The sequence below is a fragment of the Coregonus lavaretus genome (genome assembly GCF_964263955.1).
Source record: "Coregonus lavaretus genome assembly, chromosome: 35".
NCBI classification, from domain to species: Eukaryota; Metazoa; Chordata; class Actinopteri; order Salmoniformes; family Salmonidae; genus Coregonus; species Coregonus lavaretus.
In genome coordinates, this window is record NC_140022.1 from 4,227,580 (window position 1) to 4,251,288 (window position 23,709).

Consider the following 23,709-nt stretch of genomic DNA (forward strand, 5'->3'; position numbering starts at 1 on the left):
ACATACAAATAAAATAAAAACAATTAAAAACAATAGCACATCAACATAAAAACATATAAACATAAAGCTGGAGCCTGAGGACAGTGTGTCCAAAAGCACAACATCACTATTAATCATAAAACACCTCAAGTTATTTGAAATTCTGAGGACAAACAACACACAAACACACAATGCCTCAGTGATTCACAGAAGTGTATCACAGATCACAGAACTATATCAGGGTGTCTCATGCAGCACTTTAAGTGGGGTTGCATAGTTTATTTGACTCCTGATACCTGGCATCTTTTAGCTTTCACCAGCGCATCAAGATCAGGCGTCACATCCTGAGTGGCAGCCAACTTCAGGATGTGATTCAAGTGCTTGTGCGTGAGCCTTGAGCGCAGCTTTGTTTTATTCATGACGTTATCCATCTTTAATGACTTGCAACACAAAGCCTCCTGGTGCAAAATACAGTGAAAAGTCCAAAAATCACGTCCTCCATTTGCAGATTGCACTTTCTCTCTGAACTTTGTCACAATGCCTGCTTTTTTCCCGATAATTGAGGGCGCACCATCTGTAGCCAGGCTGACAGCGCGGGACCAGTCCACTCCGACCCTGTCCAGCGCGCCGACGAGTGCAGTGAAAATATCAGCTGCTGTCGTTGTATCTGTCATGGGCACCAACTCCACGAACTCCTCGGTGACGGTCAATGTGTCATCAACTCCGCGGATGAAAATGGCCAGTTGTGCAACATCTGTAATGTCCGTGCTTTCATCAATTGCAACCGAAAACACAATAAATGACTTTACTTTTTGCTTCAACTGGCTGTCCAAATCCACTGAAAGATTGGAAATCCTGTCTGCAACTGTGTTTCTTGTCAGGCTGATATTTGCAAAAGCCTGGTGCTTTTCAGGGCACACAATCTCTGCTGCCTTCATCATGCATGTTTTTACAAATTCACCCTCACTAAATGGTTTTGAAGCCACTGCGATTTCATTAGCAATGAGGTAGCTAGCTTTCACTGCAGCGTCACTGATGTCTCGGCTGTGAGTAAACACAGACTGCTGTGTCTTCAGACCCACCAACAGTTCATTCACCTTCTCTCTTCTCCGCTGTCATTGAAAGTTGTCATATTTGTCAGCATGAAGACTCACATAGTGGCGACGAAGGTTATATTCTTTCAGCACTGCAACATGCTGTGAACACACCAAACATACAGCTTTCCCATTCAATTCCGTGAATAAATAGAAGGATGACAATTTTTCTTGGAACACTCTGCACTCTGCGTCCACTTTTCTCTTTTTTGACAGAGACATATTGGGGCAATGAGGGTGCCAAAGCACATAATGTTAAAAGTAGAAGCCGTAATAAATATCGCGGGCAAAACAAAGTAGCTCATCCGGACTGGCTGCACTTGCTTGACCTATTTGCTCTGCCCCGGTATAAACAGTTTGCTTGCTTAACACAATTGCTATTGCGCCATCGAGTGGACACAATTGGAACAGCAGTTTATTTTATTGAAAAATTGCAGCTCATTTTTATACTTTACAAAATCATCTCGCGGGCCGGATTAAACCCGTTTGCGGGCCTTATCCGGCCCGCGGGCCGGACGTTTGACACCCCTGTTCTAATATTTATACATTTCTTAATTCCTTTCTTTATATTTTGGGGATTTGCGTGTATTACATTTACATTTACATTTTAGTCATTTAGCAGACGCTCTTATCCAGAGCGACTTACAGGAGCAATTAGGGTTAAGTGCCTTGCTCAAGGGCACATTAACGTCATTTAGCAGACGCTCTTAGCCAGAGCGACTCACAAATTGGTGCGTTCACCCTATAGCCAGTGGGATAACTTATTGTTTTGTATTATTAGGTATTACTGCATGTTGGAGCTAGGAACATAAGCATTTTGTTATAACATCTGCAAAATATGTGTACGTGACCAATAAAATGTGATTTGGTTTTATTTGGAATATTATCTTGTGTTTTTTCTTTTTTCATGGCTGGTATGATTTTTATGGCTGTTATTTTGCCCTCAGGGTGAGAATACAGAAGTTATAAAATACTGTCTTACTGGAAACAAGGTTGAATCAGTATAAAGATGGTACTGACCACCAGGACCCAGTCACAATCATTTCTGTATATCATCCACAGTTTACCTAATGTCACTGTCAATCAGACAGTTAGACACAATACAGTATACCATGCTTTTTAGAGCTGTCAGTCTTGGCTGCACTAGGGTAGCACCAGCACGGCATTATTTGGAGGACACATAAGACCCTTGTACTGACAGATGGACATACAATAGTAGAACAGGATGACAGACAGTTGCATACCGATAACCAATGCAAACATGGACCAGTGGCTGTCATAACAAAGTCCAAATGAAAACCCTGTGGATGCTGTAGACAGTGGTGTCAGTCATCACCTCTGTCACTACACCCTGTTTCGGGCTATTTACTGTGTAATTACATGCACACGCGTACACACACAAACCTACACACAGGAAAATCTATATAATCAATATAGAACCCTTTTTTGAACCCTTTTTTCTGAGAGTGTATAATGACATCCACTCTGAACAGTGTGACTTGTAGCCCTATTTTAGTCACAGACAGTCGGTTGTTGGCAAAATAAATGCTTTTATTTCTGGCCAGGGAATTACAAAAGCATGTTAATGATATGGTGCATGCACTGTGTTTGCTCCCACAAACCTCTGTACCGGTCAACACAATTCAAGAGGAAAGAAACAACCTTCTGGATCTACAGTGAAAAACACAGCTCAGATAGCTGTTATAGTGGGGAATAAGGCATTATAAAATTCTTCTACAGTTGGAGTATTTGAGATATTATCTACACACCCTCCCCTACCACCTGCTCTAGCCCTTCCCTATCCTCTCTCCTGCCCCCTAGGCTCGACAAAACACACCTTCTAATGTTACATCTAGTACAGGTTTTGAATTGAATCCCATTCCATACACTGTAACCATTAATCTGTCTTCTGTATTGACAGAAATGCATAATTTCTACTTGATTTGACCTACATTGACATATGACGTTGGGAGAACGTGTTATTGCCCCATGGGTAGCATCTGTTGGTGGGCAGGATGGCCTAGTAACAGTATTATAATGTACATTTAGCCAGCGGGCTGCTACAAATAATGTTACATTACACACTATCGCAACAGACTGTATATGTGGATCTGTTCATCTTGTGTAGTGTAATGTGTTCACATCACCCAATTTCAATTGTATTGTGTTGCAGATTCATTTGTAATAGAGCGTTTATATTCCACTGTTTCACCTATTATTTAATTACTAGTGTGTGTTCTTTTGACAGTGTACGCAAATCAGTAGGACAGTAGACTTACAGCTTTTTCAATGCTCTGACATCCTATCAGCAGAGACGGTAGAGAAAGCGAAACATCTCACAGGCTAATTGTTTTCTGATTGGGCGTGGCAGGGTGGGGTGAGCGGGGGTGAAGGGGGAGTAAGTAGACCAGAGCCAGCTGTTATCGGGCAGTTTCCCATTGAAAAGAAATGGTCAAGGTTCCTGTCTGTGTAAGTGGGTGTTCCCTCTCTCGTGTGACCATCTTTGAGCATGCATGCCGGAAAGCATTCTCATGTGAGAACCGGAACGCCCACTTACACAGACAGAAACCTTGACCTTTTAAAAAAAAATGGTAAACAGCCTTTATGCAACATCTTCATTATTCACCATCTTTGTCATCTGTATGGGAGAGCATGGGGAGGCAGTGCTGTGCTGCTATACCTTAAAAGGCCACCAGAGAGCATCAAATGACTACATATAGTATGTCAATGACCAAATGTTGTATGTAAAGCAATCATGAATGGTTTTCTAATATACTGTTTAGTACAACACATATCATAAAATAGTCTACACATCATAACATAGGCTACACACAAGTGCAAGTTTTCAGTGGGGTAACTGAATTGATTCCCTTCAAAAATGTCAGTCCATTTATCCAATGAATCCTCCTGTTTCTCTCTCTCTCTCTCTCTCCTCTCTCTCTCTCTCTCTCTCTCTCTCGCTCTCTCTCTCTCTCTCTCTCTCTCTCTCTCTCCTCTCTCCTCTCTCTCTCCTCTCTCTCTCCTCTCTCTCTCTCTTCTCCTCTCTCTCTCTCTCTCTCCCTCCCCCCCTCTCTCTCTCTCTCTCTCTCTCTCTCCTCTCTCTCTCTCTCTCCTCTCTCCTCTCTCTCTCTCTCTCTCTCTTCTCTCCCTCCCCCTCTCTCTCTCTCTCACTCTCTCTCTCTCTCTCTCTCTCTCTCTCTCTCTCTCTCTCCTCTCTCTCTCTCTCTCTCTCTCTCTCTCTCTCTCTCTCTCTCTCCCTCCCTCTCTCTCTCTCTCTTCTCTCTCTTCTCTCCCTCCCCCTCTCTCTCTCTTCTCTCTCTCTCTCTCTCTCTCTCTCTCTCTCTCTCTCTCTCTCTCTCTTCTCGCTCTCTCTCTCTCTCTCTCTCTCTCTCTCTCTCTCTCTCTCTCTCTCTCTCTCTGTTAAATGGCTGCAGAGTCTTTTATCCTCCCAAGACTGTTACATGTGTAATATGTTTTTTATCCAATGATAGTAAAGATCATTAATGTTGCCATTAATTTGAAACGATAAAAAACTGCCAGTTCAGTGTTTGGCTACAGTTTAGCCCTGCAGCTCTCTGTAAAGGCAGTAAGGCTCTTGCAGTCCAGTGAAGATTAGATTGCTTTACAGGGCAGTGAGCCTGGGTGAATCCACAGAGAGCCGCACACAAAGACTGGCACAGAGAGATCAGAGTGGTGCCTCCTGGGTAGTGATGTTGAACAAACCTTGGCCTCTCCTGAAGACGATAACAAATGCCTTCATCCTCCAGCCAAGACCATTAGTGGCCAGATAAATGCAGGGTGTGTGTATGTGTTTCAGAGGGTTAATGTACAGGTGGGTGTGTTGGTAGTAAGTGTTCTATAGAGGGACGATGTGTGTTTTCTTCTATGTGTGTCTGTCAGTGTGTTTACGCACTCTACCTAGTCTTCCTTTCAGACCCCTAAACACTTGTATGGCCACAGGGTGCATCCTGATGGCTTATTGGATTCCTTTTAGTGAGGGCCAGTAGCTAAACAAATAAAGGCAGCCATGTCTCTGTGTTATGACCTCCACCACTGTGGTCACAGCCGGCATGAAGTCAATTATACATTTACAGGATAAACATTTTAACTTCAAACATTAAACCAAGCAGAACTAGGTAGGACGGGGAATCATATACCGTACCTTGGGACTCTGGTCTAGTGGTGTTATCTCAGTGAATAGTGCAAGGTGTTGTAATATCAGAATCAATACACAAATATATGTGTATGTGCGTGCATGCATGCATTCCTGCCTATCTGCCTGCGTTTGTGCGTGTGTGTACGTGCATGCATATGCCTGTGTGATTGAGTGCTGGGTTTAGTGAACTTGTCGTTCCATCATCATGATGGCACTGACCTTCTCTCGACCAATGTGTTTTGGCTAATGCAGTTTTCAGAGACTGGAGAAATCAATTGCTCAGTCAGGACAGGAGGTGGGCTTGCACACTGTAGTCAGTTTACTGAGCACAGCCTATCCCCTCTTGATTTTATTTGATTTATTAGGATCCCCATTAGCTGACATCAATGGTGACAGCTAGTCTTACTGGGGTCCGACACATAACGAACAAGACATTACAGACAAAATACAATTGACATACATTTAGAAACATGAACATGTCGTGTGTGTGTGCATATATCAGTTACACATACATGTCAGTACATACAGTCGTGGTCAAAAGTTTTGAGAATGACACAAATACTAATTTTCACAAAGTCTGCTGCCTCAGTTTTGATGATGGCAATTTGCATATACTCCAGAATGTCATGAAGAGCGATCAGATGAATTGCAATTAATTGCAAAGTCCCTCTTTGCCATGAAAATGAACTTAATCCCCAAAAAACATTTACACTGCATTTCAGCCCTGCCACAAAAGAACCAGCTGCCATCATTTACATTTTAGTCATTTAGCAGACGCTCTTATCCAGAGCGACTTACAGTTAGTGAATGCATACATGTTTTTTTGTGTTTTTTTCATACTGGCCCCCCGTGGGAAACGAACCCACATCGCTGCCGGCCAAACCCTCCCCTACCTTGGACGACACTGGACCAATTGTGCGCCGCCCATGGGTCTCCCGGTCGCGGCCGGCTGCGACAGAGCCTGGACCTCTAGTGGCACAGCTAGCACTGCGATGCAGTGCCTTAGACCACTGCGCCACTCGGGAGTATATGATCAGTCTCTATACTGTATGTTGCATAATTATAATGGCATATATTAGCATATACAGTGAGGGGATAAAAGTATTTGACCCCTGCTGATTTTGGACGTTTGCCCACTGACAAAGAAATTATCAGTCTATAATTTTAATGGTAGGTTTATTTGAACAGTGAGAGACAGAATAACAACAAAAAAATCCTGAAAAACGCACGTCAAAAATGTTACAAATTGACCTGCACCTCAATGTCAGTGATTCTCTCATTAACACAGGTGAGAGTGTTGACGAGGACAAGGCTGGAGATAATATAATAATAATAATAATAATAATAATAATATAATAATAATAATAATAATAATAATATAATAATATTATAATAAGATCACTCTGTCATGCTGATTGAGTTAGAATAACAGACTGGAAGCTTTAAAAGGAGGGTGGTGCTTGAAATCATGTTCTTCCTCTGTTAACCATGGTTACCTGCAAGGAAACACGTGCCATCATCATTGCTTTGCACAAAAAGGGCTTCACAGGCAAGGATATTGCTGCTAGTAAGATTGCACCTAAATCAACCATTTATCGGATCATCATGAACTTCAAGGAGAGAGGTTCAATTGTTGTGAAGAAGGCTTCAGGGCACCCAAGAAAGTCCAGCAAGCGCCAGGACCATCTCCTAAAGTTGATTCAGCTGCGGGATCGGGGCACCACCAGTGCAAGGCTTGCTCAGGAATGGCAGCAGGCAGGTGTGAGTGCATCTGCACGCACAGTGAGGCAAAGACTTTTGGAGGATGGCCTGGTATCAAGAAGGGCAGCAAAGAAGCCACTTCTCTCCAAGAAAAACATCAGGGACAGACTGATATTCTGCAAAAGGTACAGGGATTGGACTGCTGAGGACTGGAGTAAAGTCATTTTCTCTGATGAATCCCCTTTCCGATTGTTTGGGGCATCCGGAAAACACCTTGTCTGGAGAAGACAAGGTGAGCGCTACCATCAGTCCTGTGTCATGCCAACAGTAAAGCATCCTGAGACCATTCATGTGTGGGGTTGCTTCTCAGCCAAGGGAGTGGGCTCACTCACAATTTTGCCTAAGAACACAGCCATGAATAAAGAATGGTACCAACACATCCTCCGAGAGCAACTTCTCCCAACCATCCAAGAACAGTTGCATTTCCAGCATGATGGAGCACCTTGCCATAAGGCAAAAGTGATAACTAAGTAGCTCGGGGAACAAAACATCGACATTTTGGGTCCATTGCCAGGAAACTCCCCAGACCTTAATCCCATTGAGAACTTGTGGTCGATCCTCAAGAGGCGGGTGGACAAACAAAACCCCACAAATTCTGACAAACTCCAAGCATTGATTATGCAAGAATGGGCTGCCATCAGTCAGGATGTGGCCCAGAAGTTAATTGACAGCATGCCAGGGCGGATTGCAGAGGACTTGAAAAAGAGGGGTCAACACAGCAAATATTGACTCTTTGCATAAACTTAATGTAATTGTCAATAAAAGCCTTTGACACTTATGGAATGCTTGTAATTATACTCCAGTATACCATAGTAACATCTGACAAAAATATCTCATGTAACTGAAGCAGCAAACTTTGTGAAGACCAATACTTGTGTCATTCTCAAAACATTTGACCATGACTGTACACACAACGAGTAGGCCACATGGGGGAGAGGCGTGGTGCCAAGAGTTGTTGCTTTGTTAGTTTTTTTGAAACCAGGTTTGCTGTTCACTTTAGCTGCGCTATATGAGATAAATAAAATAATACTGTATGTTTCCTTGAATTTGTTCTGGACCCAGGGAGTGTGAAAAGACCCCTGGTGGCATGTCTGGTGGGGTAAGTGTGTATGTGTGTCAGTGCTATGTGTAAGTTAACTATGCAAACAATTTGGAATTTCCAACACATTAATGTTTCTTATAAAACAAGATGTGATGCAGTCAGTCTTTCCTCAGCCATAGTATTAATATTAGCCCTCTGACTACAATGAAGAGCAAGATATGCCACTCTGTTCTGGACTAGCTGCAGCTTAACTAGGCCTTTCTTTGCAGCACTTGACCATATGACTGGACAATAATCAAGATAAGATAAAACTAGAGCCTGCAGGAATTGCTTTTTGGAGTGTGTGTCAAAAAAGCAGACCTCTCCCCATCTTTACAACCATTGAATCTATATGTTTTGACCAAGATGGTTTACAATCTAAGGTAACACCAAGTAATTTAGTCTCCTCAACTTGTTCAACAGCCACACCATTCATTACCAGATTCAGCTGAGGTCTAGAACGTAGGGAAGGATTTGTACCAAATACAATGCTCTTAGTTTTATAGATGTTCAGGACCAGTTTATTACTGGCCACCCATTCCAAAACTGACTGCAACTCTTTACTAAGAGTTTTAGTGACTTTATTGGCTGTGGTTGCTGATGTGTATATGGTTGAATCATCAGCATATATGGACACACATGCTTTGTTAAATGGCAGTGGCAGGTCATTGGTGTTAATAGAAAAGAGTAGAGGGCCTAGAGAGCTGCCCTGCGGTACACCACACTTTACGTTTGACATTAGAGACACTTCCGTGAGTTCTATTAGATAGATAGCTCTGAATCCACGATATGACAGAGCTTGAAAAGCCATAACACATACATGTTCTCAACAACAGGTTATGGTCAATAATAACGAAGGCTGCACTGAAATCTAACAGTACAGCTCCCACAATCTTCTTATTATCCATTTCTTTCAACCATTCATCAGTCATTTGTGTCAGTGCAGTACATGTTGATTGTCACATAATTTCTCAATTTGCAGTAAGTCAGCCAGTTAGATGTGCAGCCAGACTTATCAGCCACTCCTTTTTCCCCATCTCTTTCAACCATACAGTTATTTAATTCCTTGTCAATCCATGGAGCCTTAATAGTTCTAACAGTCAGTTTCTTAACAGGTGCATGTTTATCAATAATTGGAAGAAGCAATTTCATAAATTCATAAAGTGCATCATCTGTAGGCTCCACATCAGAACAACAAATATTTTCAACATCATCCACATGAAAATCTTTTGTATGATCTCTTATACACTATTTTAGGACCAGCTTTTGGAACTTTGGCTTTCCTGGATATAGCCACTGCATCCAATGGGTACAGATACAGCTTTAGAACAAACTTCTACAGTATTAGTAAAAATGTAATAATAATTTTAAAAAAAACATGTGGATGATTTTGTTCCTGTAGTGTTTGTAAACAGCCTGGTAGGTTGATTATTAACCTGAACCAGATTACAGGCACTGGTTACAGTGAGAAGCTTCCTTTTGTGTGGACGACTTGATGAAAACCTCTCTGTTTACATCACATACACTATCAAGCATTTCACAAACATTATTTAGATACTGACTGTTAGCACTTGATGGCCTATAGCAACACCCCAAAAGGAAAGGCTTCAGATGTGCCAAGTGATCCTGCAACCACAACCACATAAAATATTCTCTAAGCATTACAGGGAAATTGCTCTGAATATATACAGAAACACCTCCTCCATAAGCGTTCCTGTCTCTTCTATAGATGTTATATCCTTGTATTGCTACTGCTGTATCATCAAAGGAATCATCTAAGTGTGTCTCAGAATGGCTAATGGATGTTTGCCGTTGATGAGGAGGAGTGAAAGAGATGGGGTTTAATACTGGCAACCTGTTCAATCTCACTCACTGTGTCTTCCTGGACAGGAAGTGGAAGGTGAGGAAATACATTAGCTCTACCAATGGATTACTTTAATATCTCTATCATCATCCTCTAATAATCTCTCTCTCTCTCTCTCTCTCTCTCTCTCTCTCTCTCTCTCTCTCTCTCTCTCTCTCTCTCTCTCTCTCTCTCTCTCTCTCTCTCTCTCTCTCTCTCTCTCTCTCTCTCTCTCTCTCTCTCTCTCTCTCTTTCCATACCTCCCCATCCCCCTCTACCTTCCATCAGTGTGCTCCACCAGTAAACAACTAGCCTGTGGAGAACTTCAAAGTAGGTCCTCAGGGCTCCCCACTCCCCAGTGTAGGGATGGAGAGATGCTATGTGTTTCATGGGGTCTCACTGACAGAGCGATGTCTGTGGAATTAACAATACAACTCTACGGTTCAGAGGAAGAGAGAGAGAGAGAGAGAGAGAGAGAGAGAGAGAGAGAGAGAGAGAGAGAGAGAGAGAGAGAGAGAGAGAGAGAGAGAGAGAGAGAGAGAGAGAGAGAGAGAGAGAGAATGATAATCTATTGTTGGGGGCAGTGGAGGCTGCTCAGGGGAGGACGGCTCATAATAATGGCTGGAGTGGAATGGCTGGAATGGAATGGTATCAAACAGATAAAAACCATGTGTTTGATACCATTCCATTTACTCCATTCCGACCATTATTATGAGCTGTCCTCCCGTCAGCAGCCTCCACTGGTTGGGTGTACTCGAGGACCGGAGTTGGGAAACACTGTAGTAGAGTATAAAAATGTTTTGTCTATCAAACCCATTCATTGTTTCAGAGTCTCGTACCAAGCTGTATATATTCTTCCCATGATGGCTCATAGTGTCTCTGATTGCTCAGGGGACATTCATACATCACTGTCTTATTGCTCTCCCTCTGCAGCTAGACACTAATGAGAAACAGTTGACTGTTCATTCCAGCCCTCAGTCATACACACTCACACACACACACATACACACACACATACACACACACACACACACAGATATGCATGTGCACCCATGCATGCATGCATAGGAACGCATGCACACACACATTAATGCAGACACGGACACACACAAACATAGGCATGCATGCATAGGCATGAGCGCATGTACGCAAGCGCACGCACGCACACACACACACACACACGCACACACACACACTTACTGTCCATCATGTCCTATGAGCAGGGTAAAGACAGAGCCAGCAAAAACAGCAGCTGACAGACCGTAATAGAGCCTGGCTGTCAATGTGTTGTCAGGAGTATCCCCCTGAGGATAGACTGGTCACTTAAAGCCATGATTACTCTTGATAGGTGTTAGCCTGGTGTTACAGTACAGTGAGGGGAGCTCGGCCAGGTCAAGGGATTCTCATAGCTCAGGATCTAGAATAGCCCCTGGCATAGATAGCCTACCGAAGTGTGAAAAGAGTGTGGATCTCTATTAATTGTCCTCACTGTAGTAATACTTATCTAACTGTGCAGTCATATGAAAAGTACTTGGATTAAAATGATGATGTAATCTTTTATTTCACGGACATGTTGGAGGTGTGTTTGAGCGTCCAGTGAACCTCATCAATGTTACAGTCTCTAGAGCAGAGAAATGGCTTCTCTCAATGTCCTTGTAACTAGATCACTGTGATGCCCTGACCACTTCATGTGGATAGAGGAGTGGGTGTGTGCGTGTGTGTTTTTGTGTGTGTAGGTGTGTGTCCGTGCATGTCTGTATGTACATGCATGTCTGTTTGTTTGTACACCTGGGTGAACCTTTGATCCTCTTATTGGGGAGTTGAATATTTGAATTCATAAATGGACACATCTCACCATCCCTTGTACTGTCTCTCCTCTTTATCCACCCATTCATCCCCCTCTCTCTTCTCTCTCTCCCCTTTCAGAGTTAATATGTTCTGCGTCTTTTCTAGATTAACAATCATCAAAAATACATGTACAGTGTCTATGTTATGTTGATTTAATTCAATGTCTACTTTATCAACAGTATGTTGATGTCAGGCTGGTCTTTGTTGTGGAGAGTGCACTCATGTAGGACTAAGATGTTTCTCAGGTTAAAGATAGAGCTTGGCTGTAGCCTAAAACGATGTGCTGCAACTACTTCTCTCAGCTCATTATCCATGCATGTAGGCCACTGGAATATGCAGCTCTGGGGAGGCTGTACATCTGGTGACCGCAGGCATGACAGAGACAGAAAAGTGCAGTTTGACAGAAATCGTACCTGTGAGAATTCATAAAATACCTACATTCTCAAAGTCATGGATAAAGCTCACTATTCTGTCACCCTTCAAGGTGATAAAACGACAAGATCACGCTCCAGAGTTATCTTACAAGGACTACATCATGATGTGTGAAAACATGAGGTACATACAGTATGTGTGGTAATCCATTACTCTGATGACAGCAATATATCCTCCCTGCTGTAATATAGGCAAAGAGAATGAGGCTGTAGTATGATAATGTTCCTATCGTCCCTATTTAGGTTGACTTATTTCACCAATCTCCCTGTAATCTGTTGGAAACCCACCAGTAACACAGCACCTTCAGGCCGCTCAGATATGTGGTGATATGTGGGCTCTATTTTAAGCATGTGAATCAAAAATAATTAGGCCCTGAGATTGCGAGGCGTTATTAAAATGCTAAACAGTTGAATGGGTGGATAACAAGACAATCTAAACCTCATCAGGACATGGGAGGGAAGGACGGAGGGAGAAAATAGAACATGTCTGCTTTGTATTCACTGTGGGTGATTGTTATTTCATATATTACAGAATGTAATATGCCCATAGATCATTATTGACCAAATGAACTCAATGCTGATGTATTCACTCTCCCCTACCTGTAGTGGTTTGATATATTTTTGGTTTATTTATTATTTTAGGTGAATTCAAACACATATGCCTAACCTAAGCATGCTGCTTCACATATCAACAGTAGTGAACATTTGCTGCAGAAATATTAACTGTTTTTATTAATTGATCATAGTATAGCTTTTGCTATATTGAAATGTTCATTAGGCCTACTGGACGGATTTCTCCATAGAGGTGTCTGTTAGGGTGGAGATCAAATCTTCAGCAGAGTCACCTTCACATCCTCATCAGTAGCGATCATGTCCTTAGTGCTCTCAGGGGTCAGTGCCATGTCAGGAGTGGAGTTCTGGGTGCTTGAGTCTGATGTGTGAACCTCTGTCATGGTCTCTGATGACTGGGTGGTCACCATGGAGATCTGTCTCTGAGAGGTGGCAGTGGTCTGTGTGTCTGTGTTCATATCTGTTGTCTGTGTTTCTGTCTGCGCCTGTGTCGAAGTGTTGGTAGTGGATGGCTTTCTCTCTGTCCTAGTTGCCATAGACGAGGTGGTCAGAGGGACTCCAGGTAGCTGCCACTCCAGCGGGAGGATGGCCAGGTTCCTAGCCAGGGAGAACTGGGAGAGGGAGCTCTACCCGGAGGAAGAGGGGGGTTAGGTTGAGGTCAGAGGGGAAACTGCCTGGATGTGTGAATCTCTGTCTGTCCGTATAGTAAGTCAGGTTTCAGTAACTTACGTGGGCACGTGGTAGAGTCGGAGAGTCAGGTCTTATGTATATTTCCTCCACATGGGTCTTCACTTGCCGGGGTGTCCTTTGATTTGCCTGCATAAGACAATTGCAATACCCAATGATAAAACATTATGGGAAAGATCTTTTGCTCACGATAAAATATGATACAGCATGTTTGCTTGTCTCACAGAGTTCGGTCTTTGTCCCAAATGAGTTCCCTTGTCTGTTTCTGGTGTTGTACTTCTGTGTTCGTGGTCTTGAGATGATTTCAATAGCTGGACTTCAGTCCAGTCTTTCTCCCTCCCTACCTTTCCATTACTCTTGTCCTTGACCTTTTTGGTTGTAACATCTCCTCCAGACCAGTCTGAGCCTGTTTAGACATTTTGATTTTGAAGACACATCTTTCCAAGTGGAGCAATATCATTCTATATCTAATCAACAGACAACCCATAATACTCACCAGTATCAGATGCAGTATCTTCGTCCTGGTCCTTTTTACTCTGTCTGTACTGAGAGGCACGAGTTTTCTTCAGCTTGACTTTCCCTCCACAGCAGAAGAGAGTGAACAGCTGCAGGGCCGCCACAGCTGGATAGATGCTCTGCTTCTTCTCTTTCTGCTTGGTCTCCTTTGCTTTCTCCACAGGGGAGACCTCAGGGTCACAATCAGTACATCAGTTAGAAATCTACTGATATTTCAAACTACAATATCAATAGCCAATGAGCTCTAGTGTGTTTCCATGGCAAAATGTTACCCAATAATAACTAGGGTTAGTGCTATCCGAGATCCTTGAGACATCTCTACCCTAAACCCTAACCTTACCTCTACCCTTACCCTAACTCTAACCTTAACCATTTCAATGGGGGTAAGGTCAGAGTTGGGACGTTCCATGGATTCCGTTAAGACTTTTTAACTAGTAGGGCCTACCCCATCCGAAGGGGCATTGTGACATTATCACATTTGTCAAGCAGTATCAAATTCAACACAATATACTGTGTTTTCCTTATTGTGGTCATTATCAATTATCAAATGCATTGGCAAATCCTCATTGATGAGCAGGTTTGGATGTCTTACCGAGTTAGATCTTTGTTTATTGTCTTTTTCTGTTTCCAGTGTCGTTCTGCGTTTGTGGTCCTGAGATTTACATTTTAGTCATTTAGCAGACGCTCTTATCCAGAGCGACTTACAGTTAGTGAATACATATATTATTTATTTTTTTATACTGGCCCCACGTGGGAATTGAACCCACAACCCTGGCGTTGCAAACGCCATGCTCTATCAACTGAGCTACATCCCTGCCGGCCATTCCCTCCCCTACCCTGGACGACGCTGGGCCAATTGTGCGCCGCCCATGAGTCTCCCGGTCGCGGCCGGCTGCAACAGAGCCTGGATTCGAACCAGGATCTCTAGTGGCACAGTTAGCACTGCGATGCAGTGCCTTAGACCACTGTGCCACTCAGGAGATTTCTGAACTTCAATCCAAACTTTCTCTCTCCGAACCTTTCCTTTACTCTTGTCCTTGATCCTTTTCACATCACCTGCAGAATAGTCAGAGCCTGTAAGTGAAACATTTCCAAGACACATTATGTTTTTTTTCCAAGTGAAGCCTAAATAATTGTACTATGTAGCAGCACTAGTCAATAGACACCTCCTCACACTCACCAGTATCAGAGTCATTATTGTTGTTCGTATCGTGTATCGTTGTTGCCTTTCTCCCCTCACCACTCTGGGAGGGATCAAATGGTGTCTTCTTCATCCTGACGCAGCTCAGCAGTGTACACAGCTGAAGAAAGGTCAGGGCTGGAGGGATGCTCTTCTCCTTGGGTTTCTTTTTATGTTTATGGGTCTCCTTTCGTTGCTCCCAAGGAGAGACCAGAGTGACAGGGTCACTAAGTGTCTGACCCATAACACGCTAGGGTAGTGTACTGTTGTAATCAATCAAATCAGTTATAGGTTGAGAGATGTAGCTAACACGCTCTACCTGAGCTTGTCTAACAATTTTAATGTGGTCTGGGATTATGTTAGAAGTGTGTTTCCGTGGCAACATGTTACCTCATAATGTTCCCTAGTGCTCCATCCCTGGTAAAGTGGCATTGTGACATCATCAAGTTATTTACTCATCCACATATCCACCCAGAACACTGGAGCAGCCTATTACTATAGACCTAGTCTGCCTATATGTCTGTATGTCTGTCTGTCTGTACAGATGTAGGATCTTAATTTGATCACTCTTTTGTTGCTGAGATTTGTACTGCAGAGCAAGAAATGCAAACTTGTATTGTATTACAAAAGGCTTCTAAAGTTTGTAATTTCCATTTTAAAATGTCAGACTTGATTTGCCCAAACAGAAAATGTATCAACCCCTACAAAAAATGTCCATTCATTATAATCCACATCATAATTCACATTTCCTGTTGCTGCAGAATTATTTTCCTGCTGTAGCAAACTGGCTCAAATTAAGATCCTACATCTGTATGTCTGTCTCTCTCTCTTTCCTTCTCTCTCCATCTCTCTCTCTGCCTGTACTCATATTCAACCTCTGCCTTCACCCTATTGCAGCACTTTGTTTTCTCATCTATTGCCTGCCTGCATCATGTTGCAAGGAGAGGGTGGCTGAGCACAGGTCAATCACTCCACATTGAGAATGATTATACAGTTGATTATCAAGTGCCACACTCAACATATTACTACTGTTGGCAATCAGAATACATACTTGTTGTAGTCCAAGAGTCTACTCAGTGAATACATGCAGGCCAGTGGGCAAGAGTCATGGCAACACATCTATATTCACACCTCCTCTATGTCTGCACTATTAAAAGCAGATCGCCGCCACATGTAGCATAAGAGATAGGAAGCCTCCCTGGCTCAGCGCCTGTTAGTGTCAGATTTGAAGAGCTACATGTCAGCCTGATAATTACTCTGTGTCATCCACTGAGGCAATTAGTGATAAAAGCTCACACAACGTGATAGGCTAACACCTCTGTAGGTACCTGGATGGATCACAGTAGCTTATCCACTTCACTCAGACCACTAATGATAGGTTTGCAGGTATGCACGCACGCACACACGCACAAACACAAACACACACCACATGCACTCACTCACACACACACACACACACAGGCACACACGTCACACTCACACACTCCTATTGTCATACAGTAATGGTTGGTGTAGGTGGACTGCGGGACCATGGGTCGTAGGTGTTAACCAGATGAGAGGCGACTGCAGGACCATGGGTCGTAGGTGTTAACCAGACGAGAGGCGACTGCAGGACCATGGGTCGTGGTTGTTAACCAGACGAGAGGCGACTGCAGGACCATGGGTCATGGTTGTTAACCAGACGAGAGGCGACTGCAGGACCATGGGTCGTGGTTGTTAACCAGACAAGAGGCGACGGCAGGACCATGGGTCGTGGTTGTTAACCAGACGAGAGGCGACTATAGGACCATGGGTCATGGTTGTTAACCAGACAAGAGGCGACGGCAGGACCATGGGTCGTGGTTGTTAACCAGACAAGAGGCGACGGCAGGCTGGCTGTCATAAAGGCGCTCAGAGAGACCTGTGACACTGCGCATACTAATGTCAACTGAATTATTCATCTGTAGCGCGGCAACATCCAACAGCAGCGCAGATAGCTAACGGCCTGGTTTATATCAGTCAGGGATGAGAGGCCTTATCTACATCACAGCAACTCTAACCAACGGCCTAAGTGATGCTATATGCTAGACAGAGGAGAAAAGAGGGATCATAGACAACAGAAAATAAACAGACTGCAGCTAGCTGAATGTAATGGGGAGCAGAGGCTTTTTCTATAGTGCAGTAGCAACAGTATATGTCTGTTGAGAGCACTAGTGGTAGGGGTGATTTACACTCTCGCTTTATGATGGTCCATGTCAATGCCCTGCTTAGCATTGATATAACGATACAGAAAAAAGCATGGAAGAAAATTACATTTACATTGGCCTCCCTAGCTGGGATGAGATAACAAAGATATCATCACTGTGTGGCTGGTACTCTAATTTATTGATGTTGTGTGAGGAAGAAAGTGGTGCTCTCTCCATATGACATATAGCACACACACACACACACACACACACACACACACACACACACACACACACACACACATACACACACACACACACAAACACACACACAGAAAGACAGTTTATCTGTCCATGTCGTCTGGTGGTCGACTCCATAGAGATCCTATTAAATTACAAAAGGGTCTATGTCATAATCCCTCACAGTTATAGAAGGGGGTGATAAAGGCAGCTATTTTCGTCAGGAGAAATCCAAACCAGTCTAATTGGAATGAATGGCAGTAGAGGCATCGGTGATGCATTTCCTGTTTTTACTTCTGCAAGAAAATAAAAGAAAGGTATGATAAATATCAGAAGTTGTGTAATAGAAATATTGTAACCCCAAAATATTGACGTATAATTATAAATACAGTTTATACAGATTTATACACATTTTCGGTCTAAATAGCCTCTAAAATATATGTAAACAGACCGTAAATGTCAACATTTGTATTTTCTTAGAAAGCTGTGAGTGTTATTATATTATACAATATCAGTACTTGTTGCATTTAAAACTTGTCTAAATCCTATCATCAACTGATTTCAGCAAGTGTATGCTGTGGATTGACTGCATTGTTTAAATGGAATATTGGCATATTGGCACAATTTGAAAAATGTATGGAATCATGCCTCTAAAACTGGCTGGCTATAGCTAGCAAACATACAATGCAGATAATCTCCAAAGTCATTGTTTTACACAATATCTTATCACAGCACTGCAAACCATGTTTGACCAAGTCCCTGACCAAAATGGCTGATGCTTTAGACCATCATAAGAAGGTTCATATCCATTCTAGTATTCTAATTCCTAATTCTATTTCCAAAGCATCCTGTAGGCTTCATAGAAATGGGAAATTGCCCTGCTTATAGTGAACGTTGCATCATCACCATCATCTAAATGGTGTCACGCCTCATCTTCTAAAGTGTCCCATATGTAGGGAGAGAATGTATAGGCTGATGACCAGTGGTGAAAGAAGTACCCCGTTGTCATACTTGAGTAAAAGTAAAGATACCTTAATAGAAAATGACTCAAGTAAAAGTGAAAGTTACACAGTAAGATACTACTTGAGTAAAATTCTAAAAGTATTTGGTTTAAATATACTTAAGTACCAAAAGTAAATGTAATTGCTAAAATATACTTAAGTATTAAAAGTAAAAGTATAAATCATTTAAGCAAACCAGACCATTTTCTAGTTTTGTATTTTATTTACGGATAGCCAGGTGCACACTCCAACACAGATATAATTGACAAACAAAGCATGTATGTTTAGTGAGTCTGCCAGATCAGAGGCTGTAGGAATGACTAAGGATGTTCTCTAGATACTGTAAGTGAGTGAATTGGACCGTTTTCCTGTCCTGCTAAGCACTCAAAATGTAATGAGTTGTCACGCCCTGGCTCTGGGGACTCTTAAATGTTGAGCCAGGGTGTGGACTTGTTATGTTTAGTTTTCTATGGGTTTTGTTCTAGATCGTTTATTTCTATGTTGGCCAGGGTGGTTCCCAATCAGAGACAGCTGTAGCTCGTTGTCTCTGATTGGGGACCATACTTAGGCAGCCTGTGTTCACTAGTTCATTGTGGGATCTTGTTCCGTATGGTTTGTTGTATTACCTAGGACTTCACGTATCGTTTTGTTGTTTTTGTTCTTGTTGTGTACACTTAATAAAGTATGTACGCCTATCACGCTGCGCCTTGGTCCGCTTCTCATAACGATCGTGACAGAAGATCCCACCAAGAGAGGACCAAGCAGCGTGCCAAACAGGAGAAGTTGGCGATGTCCCAGGTGGGTGAATGGTGGTCTTGGGAGGACATATTCGCGGGCAGAGGGCCATGGGCAAAAATAAATGCCCAGGCAGGAGAGGAGAAACGGCGCCAACCGTGCCGACGACGGACACGCGAGAGGCAACCCCAAGTAATTTTTTGGGGGGGGGCACACGGCGTGGATGACGGGGCTGCTGGAGGCAGCTAGAGGGCGCATCAGCGATCTAGGAGAGGAGGCCACCAGGTTTGGGGGGCTGGAAGGATGGTTGGCGGAGCCTAGAGGTAGAGCAGAGCCAACTCCCCGTACTCAGGCTAGGCAGCGTGAGACTGGGCAGGCTCCGGGTTATGTGGAGCCACGTACTGTGCCGCGAGTGTTCCGGCACAGTCCTGTACGTCCTTTGCGAGCACCACGTACGTGTCGTGCTAAGGTGGGCATGTAGCCAGGACGGAGTGTGCCGGCTCAACGCTCGTGGCCTCCAGTACCCCTCCTCGGTCCCGGATATCCTGCGCCAGTGCCACGTGCTGTAGCGCCAGTACGAGTGCACAGCCCTGTACGTCCTGTGCTGATGCCTCACACACAGGGTGTGGAGATAGGCATTCAGCCAGGACGGGTTGTGTCAGCTCTCCGCTCCAGACCTCTAGTCCGTCTCCACAGTCCAGCCCGGCCTGTTCCTGTCCCTCACACCAAGCCTGTGGTGCGCGTCGCCAGCCCGGTCCGGCCCATTCCTGCTCCCCGTACCAAGCCTGTGGTGCGCGTCGCCAGTACGGTCCGGCCTGTTCCTGTCCCTCGCACCAAGCCTGTGGTGCGCGTCGCCAGCCCGGTCCGGCCTGTTCCTGTCCCTCGCACCAAGCCTGTGGTGTGCGTCGCCAGCCCGCTCCGTTCCTGCTCCCCGTACCAAGCCTGTGGTGCGCGTCGCCAGCCCGATCCGGCCCGTTCCTGCTCCCCGCACCAAGCCAGTGGTGCGCGTCGCCAGCCCGGTCCAGCCCGTTCCTGCTCCCCTTCACACATTCTTCATTAAAATTCAGTACAAGTTCCTCAACAGATGGATTGACAGATTAGCCATATTGCTAATTGAACTATACGGAAATCAAGTTTTCCTGTTATCGTGCCATGTATGAAGGCTATGTAGAAGCTCATCCAATCACAATCGCCTGCAGAGTTTCGGGTATAAGTATTATTCCTGCACAGTAAAGAAACGCAGGGAGAGTTGGGTCCTGTGTGGCTCAGGTGGTAGATGCCAGGGTTGGATTCCCATGGGGGACCAGTACAAACAAGAAAATAAAAAAGGTATGGAAATGTATGCTCTGGATAAGAACTTCTGTTAATTGACTAAAATGTAAATGTAATATGAGAGTTCAAAGTGTTTTCCAGAAAGGTGGTTACCATGTTTTATTGAATGCTACCTGTTGCTCTTCAACAATTGCCAAGCTTTTCCCATACCAACTGTTAATTGAAGGGCCTTGTTCTGTGAAGGTGCAGAAATGACAGACAATAGAACAGGTGACTACTATGACACAGAACTTTCCAGTTTACGGTCAAAACAGATGAGTCTGTACCAGGGGCGGTGTGTTCAATAGGGCGATATGGGCGACGCACTGCCAAACGGGAAAAGGAAGGGATTTTTTTTCTAATCAATTATATCACGGCAACAGTAGTTATCAGTGTTGTAATCTAGACGTCTGATCTGCCACAGTGCCACACTGCCACTAAATGTCCAATCAGGCTAAAGTCGTGCTTCAAATGGCTCCCCCCCCTTTTGGGGCGATTTCAGTCAGGTTGAAAATCGCCCAGAAGTCTGTCATAGACTCCCATGTAAAATCTATTTTTTTCAAATTTCAGAGCTTTCAATACAATCTCTATGGGTGTCTGAGGGCTTGCACTTACGCGCTTTCGTCATACGTAACGTAACCATGAACGTAACTAAGAAAAGAGCGGGTAGCCTCATCAATCAATTCACGTACTACTATCAAGATGGCTATAGCGTTCAGTGCAACTCGATTGTGTCTTTGAAAGAAGTTCCTTTTTGTCGGCGAACAAATGAAGATAAATTGGCAACGAAACAATTAGGACCTCCCAGACCAAATTTAATAATTCAACAGGTTTCTACTAAAGGCGGAAAGTCCTACACCCGAGGATTTTCCAAAAATTGGTACGAACGAAAAAAGACATTGCCACTCAACTGGATGAGGGATACAGGCTAGCTGTCCGCCGCCACAACGATGAGGTTAGTGTTGATAATCACAAGTTTACTGGAGAACTGAGACCAAGTAGAGACTTTGGACAGGGTGGATATGGTATAATAAAGGCAGTTTATTCAGAGGTAAAGATATCTGGAATCGCGTGCACGGACCCGTTCGTCAAACTCTTAGGGAGCTATACATTAAGCCCCATTACTTACCATATCAGATAAGAGAAATTGCTGCAGCTACATATATTTTACATCCTGGCCCTACATAGTTCACTATTTGCATCACTTACCAAAATATTACATGTGGTCATATATGCTTGGAAAGTGGAGATGCCATAGAACGTCAAAAAAGTAAACATTGCTGGAGACAAATTGCCGTTTTGGAGAAGACATCGCGTTTGCTAGCGAAGAGATTTGTTGTGGCAAATGAACTTGGGCTGGGAATTGCCAGGAACCTCACGATAAGATATATGCATTGCGAGTCTCATGATTCTATACGTATTGCGATTCGATACTGTGATTTTATTGCGCACCATATGTCTGTTGCAGAGGGATCAGAAAGCCATGAGAACGAGTTTTGATCAGTCATGGAAATAAAAGTGCTGAAAACAAATTGGCTCCCAATGTGAAAAGATTGAGAACAAGCTATGAAGGAACAATAATGGTGTTTTGGTGCAGGTACAGCCAACTAGCGCTAAAATATTGCGATATTGTCAATACAGTATATCGTAAAGTATCACTATGTAACTCGATTTCTTTCACCCCAATCCCTCAAATTAACGGTAAATAACTGAATTGTTTGCCCCACATTTAGCTAAGATGATTAGCTAGCCAGCTAAAATGTTTTATTTAGTTAGCAGTCGCATCTACAATAGTTTACTGTCAATAACATGTCTCCAAAAATGACGTGGTGTCTCCAATTGTGTTTTTTTTTTTTTTTTTTTTTTTGTCATTTAGCAGACGCTCTTATCCAGAGCGACTTACAGGAGCAATTAGGGTTAAGTGCCTTGCTCAGGGGCACATCGACAGATTTTTCACCTAGTCGGCTCGGGGATTAGAACCAGCTACCTTTCGGTTACTGGCACAACGCTCTTACCCACTAAGCTACCTGCCGCCGTGTTGACATTTTACAATTGCGATGCGCATCCATGAGTATCCACTTTCTGTAGCTCAGCTGGTAGAGCACTGCGCTTGTAACGCCAAGGTAGTGGGTTCGATCCCCGGGACCACCCATACACAAAAATGTATGCACGCATGACTGTAAGTCGCTTTGGATAAAAGCGTCTGCTAAATGGCATATTATTATTATTATTATTATTATTATTATTATCTGAAGAGAGCCCCGAAACATTGTGTGCAGACATTTTATGCAATAAATGAAGTAGGTTGAATCTAGTAGTTCTGATCTTCTGATTGGTCCTGATGAGTTGGGCGAGGTCCCCTCCAGGCTAGTGTCACTGTTGCATTGGCTCTGAGTCGGGTTCTCTGTCTTCAAATGTTCAGCCTAAGAGAGGGGATTTTTGTGTGTGTGTGTGTGTGTGTGTGTTTAACAGTGATGATGTGTGTGTGTGTGTGTGTGTGTGTGTGTGTGTGTTTAACAGTGATGATGTGTGTGTGTGTGTGTTTGTGTGTGTGTGTGTGTGTGTCCTCAGAGCAAGAACTCGTGAGTTGGAAGAACTGAGAGGCCTATGGCGTGGGTGTTGTCCTTGGCCACCTGCTGACAAGGCTGACAAGATAGGACCCTTTTGTCCATTGTTATTGGATAGGAACAGAACTTATAACCAGCTCCTGACCTAAATAGATCTTAGCACAACATTTTACTCAACATATCATATTCCATATTCACTATAACAAATATATTTACTACGACATTAGCAAGAACCGCCACATCCTCAGCCGGCTAATCCAGTTTGTGAAGTTTTGCGGAGTGTTTGAGTTAGCTTTGCGAGGCAAAGATGAAACTGAGGGCTCCACCAACCCTGGTAAGCCAACACTTTTGAGATCAGTCAATAAATGCTTCTGGTATTGACTTATATGCTGCCCCTGTCTTCATGTTGTTGCTGGACATATCTTTTTTTAAATGTGTGTAGGTCACCTAAATCATCAGAAAAATTGCCCCCCCCTGAGAATTTTTTCAGGAGCCGCCACTGGTCTGTACTATCAATCAACTGTGTTACAATGAACAACTCCAC

The 23,709-nt window shown here is 43.6% G+C and overlaps 1 long non-coding RNA gene across 1 annotated transcript; it reads right to left on the reverse strand.

Moving 5' to 3' along the window:
* Positions 1 to 13,322: 13,322 nt before the first annotated feature.
* LOC311109791 lies at positions 13,323 to 14,223 on the reverse strand. Its single transcript, XR_014610632.1, has 3 exons — positions 13,947 to 14,223; positions 13,493 to 13,579; positions 13,323 to 13,389 (listed from the first exon to the last, which is right to left on the reverse strand). It is a non-coding gene; the product is annotated as an uncharacterized lncRNA (long non-coding RNA).
* Between the last annotated feature and the right edge of the window lie 9,486 nt (positions 14,224 to 23,709).